This window comes from Halyomorpha halys, unplaced genomic scaffold (assembly GCF_000696795.3).
Source record: "Halyomorpha halys isolate HHAL.00 unplaced genomic scaffold, Hhal_1.1 Scaffold117.1, whole genome shotgun sequence".
Classification (NCBI taxonomy): domain Eukaryota; kingdom Metazoa; phylum Arthropoda; class Insecta; order Hemiptera; family Pentatomidae; genus Halyomorpha; species Halyomorpha halys.
In genome coordinates, this window is record NW_027111176.1 from 343,358 (window position 1) to 349,553 (window position 6,196).

The following is a 6,196-nucleotide window of genomic DNA, read 5'->3' on the forward strand; positions in this document are numbered from 1 at the left end:
CTGAAAAGAAGATGGCCTCCAGATATATGTGTATAAAGTTGTAAATATCAATAAATAAATTATTAAAAAAAAAAAAAAATAATAACATTGCTATCAATAATTCTTATAGATTGTTTAAACTGTCATCGTAATATGTAAGAGAAATACATTTAATTTGATATATTCCTCTAGGCCGTGGACTTGATAAATGCACTATAATTTACAATACACTGTGAGCACTTAGGGACGACTTATGTGTGACAAAGAATTAATTGCCCCGTAATTAGAAGTGTAATATAAGCTAACTTAGACCGTAAAGATGTTCGCATACAATGGAGAGGATGTATATATAACAAGACACCTCAGCTGATTGGCCGGAAGTCGCTCCAATAAAGGCGATGCCGAAAGAGGAAAAAAAAAATGGGGTTTAGGATATTATATACTAATAGCTCCTTTCCTTTCCAGCAGGTGGCAATTTATTTTTAGAAACCCGTTCTTTTAGTCATTTTTTTTTCTTCACTTCTCCTTTATGTCAGAAACCTGACCAATTTCGGTGAAAAGTATCGATCATTAGAACGTCCTCATTATACATGAACATTTTGTCATAATTATTATTAGTTATAGTATAATTAAAAGTTCGTAATAAGGCTCATTGTAAACTAAATAAAAAAACTGTTTACACACGTAAGTGTAACGTAATTTGGGAAGAAGATTGTTGACGGTATGAGGTAGATTGTAGGAAGATAGTCTGTCAATAAAGGCAATAAAATAGTAGAACAAACTATTTATTGTTAACCAACGTTTCACCTTAGGGGAGCGCAGTAGCACTGTGGTAGAGCGCGACGCTACTAACTCCTAGGACTCGGTTTAGAATCCGGCTGGGCAGAAAATTGTTCTCCCCAGAACCTTGTGGGTTCTGTAGCCCTCCTGGAATCCACCCAGCCTCATGAATTGAGTACTGAATTGAGTAAACCTGCTTCCACAACCGTTGGTCTAGTAACTATTCATGATATTGTGTACAACAACTGTATAAAAAAATACAACCAGTAAATTTGATCATAATGACATAATGATATGATATAGGATGTAGAGAAACTACCCAGTAGTAGAACTCTAAAAACAGTTTACAATATAAGGTCTCGAGGCCATCTTCTTTTCAAGCGCCTCGGAGGATCGCCAGGAATGGAAGAGGAAGCAAGGTTAGAAACGAGTGGGTTTGGGTGGTTAGGGAGTTTATTATGGAAGGAATAATATCGGGTTCGGGCTAGATCGGTTACATAAAGAACATTTATTAGGTTTTATTAGTAACAAAATAAGGAACATTGAGGATTTTACGAAGGATTTTGGATTGTAAAGATTGGATACGAGAGGAATTCGAATGTTTAGTGGAGCCCCAAAGCTCAACTCCGTATGTCCAGATGGGCCTTATTATTGTCATGTAGATGTGTTAAATGTAAAATATTTTACCATGTTAAATGTTATAAGTATATTATTTCGAGCAGCCCTATTTAAAGTCATGTTAAATGTTAAATGCATAAGAGCTCCTAGCGGATTTTCTGAGCAACTTATTTTATAACCTTTTCTCCTACAACTTTATGTCATTGTTCAATTCTATGTTTTGATTCATTATTATTATTTTCATCCATTGCTTTATTAGTTATAGAAACATTCAAAACAATACTAACAAAATCCCAACAAACTACGAGCAAGTAATCTAATACAACTACAAATAAAACAATGACGAGCTCAGCTGGTCTGTTTTCGTGACGTCATTCTCCATTTAACAGACCAAGTAACAGACTCTCAACCATGTTATATGTTATATCGTTTTAACATGGCAAAGGAAGCAATTATTACTCCATTTAACACGCTTTAGCATGTTAAACTAAAGATCATGAATACCCCTAGTACTTCCTTAAAAAGTATTGAACCTCTGGGTTTATGGGTTGTAGTGGTACAGCTTAATTAATTAATTTAATTTAATTAATAAACGTTTCACCCTTCCATCCTAGTCCGGGTGGTGGTCAATAAAGGTTTCAAATTGGTAACAAAAAAATATTTATTGTTAACCTACGTTTCGTCCAACTTTGTAGGGCTTCGTCTTGATTGAAACAAGGATGGCAACTGTCCAAATAACCAAGGATGGTTGAAAATCACCGATAAAGTTGATGTCATCTTTGTATCAATCACACAGCCCTGACGAATTCCTGCAAAGTGGGACGAAACGTTGGTTAACAATAAATAGTTTTCTTTTAATGTTTTGATACCTTTATTGACTGCCACCCGGACTATCTTCCTACGGCATTTTATTTCTTATTTTATATTAATTTGAGATTGAAAATTATTATATATTGCGTAAATATTAAAAATTAATAACATTGATTTCAATCTATTACTTTTAATTGTATAAATTGTAGAGTAATGTAATGTAAAATACATTACTTTTAACTTTACAGAGCATTTTAGCCATCTTCTTTTCAGGTGCCTCGGAGGATTGTCAGGAATCGAAAAGGAAGCAAGGTTAGAAACTAGTGAGTTTGTCCTGACTAGCTTAAACCGAAGGTGCAAAGAAAATTTCTAAAATCTTGAAAAAAAAAATCATTTACAATAAAATGTTTGGATAAATTCGAAGTGGGTATATTTGCTGATGTATAGAGCATGCACTTTGGGAGGCAAAACCCCGAACAGTTCGAAGTGGTAGTTGGTACTAACTTAATTTCAAAAATACGTAATTTTATTTCCATGCAATCGCAAGTTTTGGACATATTTTTCACAATTTCATTTTTTTTTAAACCTTAGTTATTAGTTAAAACCAGAGGTTCACAGAGAAAACAAATGTTTCAGAATTTTCGAAATCCTGAAAAAAATTTACACTAATTATCCATCAGGACCTCAATGTCCCGTATGTTGCCGATTTGGCCAGAACCAGATACCATTCCTTCCATAATAAACTTCCCAACCACCCAAAACCAACTCGTTTCTAACCTGGTTTCTCCTTCACTACCTAATAATCCTCCTAGGCGTCTGAAAAGAAAATGGCCTCGAGATCTTCTCCTGTGGAATGTTCTATCAATGGGTAGATTCTCCACATGTTTTTATCATGTCATAATATCACTTACAGCAAATTTACTTAATGTGTATATATGTATACAGTTGTAAATATCAATAAATAAATTTTAAAAAAAAATTACACTAAAAACAGTTGAAGTAAAAAGGTTTTTCAGAAAATTCATTTTTACACTTTTAGTTAAGTTTTATTTTCAAAGGACAGAGATTTTTTTTTTTAGTTTCCTACAATCCTTAATGTTATTTATTAAAAAAGATAAATTAAAATTTCATAACTGTACCCATTTGTCTATCTGTGTCAATCTATCTTAGTGCTAAACTAAACAGAATAGTGAAAAGGAATATCTTTGTTTCAACTGTAAGTTAATTAATTTTTTTTGCACATACACATGTTTACTTGACTAACAAGTTATGAATACATGTTAGTGTAATTTAATTATGTTTATGTAGCGGAATGATCTGCTGCCTATTGGTGAGACAGGAAACGGATCGGGGAATTGTAAATAAGATAGCGGTGAGGAGACAGAATACACTTGTAGTAGTCCGCGAGGGGGGCGCAGGATCTGAAATTCAAACCGGGAGGGGGGGGACATCCATTATTCACAACTCCTGCGCTCCTGTGCCCCCCCACCTCTACGCTCGCCCTTACCAATATCCACTAATGCCCCTACAGGATAAAGTTATATTTATTTCTCATATCGGCTGTTGGTATTCCTCCCCTTCTTAATATCTTGTAGCTAAAGGTTGCCATTCGTCCTGGCTGTAATTCGAGTATTCCAGGCATTTGTCTCCAGCAATCCAGATCGAAGAGACTTCAACGAATCTGCTGGCTCTGGAATGTTACCGTATCATTTATTTTCATTATTCGTTATTGTATATTCCTTTCATAAATTGAATCAATAATGATTCAGGAAATTAATTTAATTAATTAATTTCCAACTAATATTATAAAAAGATAGTTGCCCGTATGAAGTATATTGTAAGGAGACAGTCCGGGTGGCGGTCAAGAAAGTGCTTTGCCACCTCCCAAGTCTTGGTAGAGGGGCGACCTATTACTTATTATTTATTTATTTTTTTAATTTTATTTATTTATTGATATTTACAACTGTATAAAAAAATACAACCAGTAAATTTGGACATAATGATATGATACAGGATGTAGAGAAACTACCCAGCAGTAGAACTCTAAAAACAGTTTACAATAGGGGTATTCATGATGTTGTGATAAATGTTAAATGTTTTACCATGTTAAATGTTTATAACTACAGGATTGTGAGCAGCCCTATTTGAAGTTATGTTAAACGTTAAATGCATAAGAGCCCCTAGCGGATTTTCTCAGCAACTTGTTGTATAAGCCTTTATGTTTATAACCTTCCTTCCAGACCCTCATGTTATTGTTTACTTCAGTATTGATTTAAGCAATTTATTACAACATGCCTAGAGTGAGTGAAAAGTGGAATTTGTGTGAGTGTTTAGCTTATGAGTGTCTTATTGATCTTCAAACTTGTGAGGAAGAGAATGAAGATGAGATAATTGACAACTGTATTGAAATTATTCTCCATGTTCCATGTTTTTTTTTCGATTTAACATGAGTTTTTCCATTTAACACGCTTTAACATGTTAAACCAAAGATCATGAATACCCCTAATATAAGGCCACGGGGCCATCTTCTTTTCAGGCGCCTCGGAAGATTGCCAGGAATGGAAGAGGAAGCAAGGTTAGAAACGAGTGGGTTTGGGTGGTTAGGGAGTTTATTATGGAAGGAATTTATTACTTATTAAATTATTACTTCTTTTATTTATAATTTTATATAGCCGTTTCACGAGACCAGAGATTTTTTTAAGTTAAGCGAAACTGTGTCCTTAAATGTAAGCACTGACCTTTGAATAGTACTATAGATTGTAGGAAGATAAATCGGGTGGCGGTCAATAAAGCTACCAAAATAGTAAAAGAAAACTATTTATTGTTAACCGACGTTTCACACCTGGTTGCATACAATCGCAAGTTTTTGACATACTTTGTATAATTTCATTTTTTTTTTTTTTATCATAAAATTTATTGTTTAATGGTCATTAAAATATTAATTTTAATGCGGAGAAAAGAAATCCTAATTACTCTCAACTCTTAAATATACACCATAATTTCAAGATTTCCCTTTTAGTTTTCTTTTCCCTCCGAAATTAATTTTATCCTGACTAGTTAAAACCAGAGGTTCAAAGAGAAAACAAATGTTTTAAAATTTTTGAAATCCTGAAAAAAAAATATTTACATTAAAAGAAGTGAGTGGGTATATTTGCTAATAATATTTTTCAGTAAATTCACTTTTACATTTTGAAAATTAACTTTTTATTTTAATTATCTTAGTTTTTAAACGACGAAGTTTTTTTATTAATTTCCTACAGTCAAATGTTATTTATTAAAAAAGATTAAAATTTCATAATTGGACCCTTTTATCATTTGTGTTGTAAGTAGGTTCAAAGATATGGAGGTCCGAATGAATAAATTTTTTTTTCATTTTTAAGTCGCCATTTTGTATTCCTCATGACTATAGTTGGATTATTAGATTTTTAAGACATTTTGCTTTTTAAAAAGCTATATCTCGAGAACTGTTGGACGTAAATAGCTCTATTAGGGCTAGTATTTCAGCAAATTTACTCTTCTTTAAATAATGTTCTCTTAGATTTTCTAGTGTTGTTTGTAGTTTTTAAGATATAGAGCTCCGAATGGAAAATTAGTGTTTTTTTGAAACAGCCGCCATTTTTTATTCCCCCTACCTATACTTGGCAGACTCATTAATTTTGACTAGCAATTATACTTAGTTTTCATAAAAGTAATAAAAAATTGGGATGAAATAACTGACTTTTTTCCACTGGGCTCTTGTACTAGAAGTACTGTTACTAGAACAATGGTTGTATAAGGAGATGATCTGGTCAGAATCACGCTGGATCGTCAGATGTTTTTCTAATTGAGAGTACCTAATTTATGAGGCTGGGTAAACTGCAGGGCTTCCGAACTCACAGTGTACTCAGTAATATAATAAATAATTATTAATCACAGCCGGGTTCAAACCCAGTTCCTGGAAGTTCGTGGCACAGTGTTTTACCAATGAGCCACCCCGCTCATATCTCTATATATTAATATATTATAAATT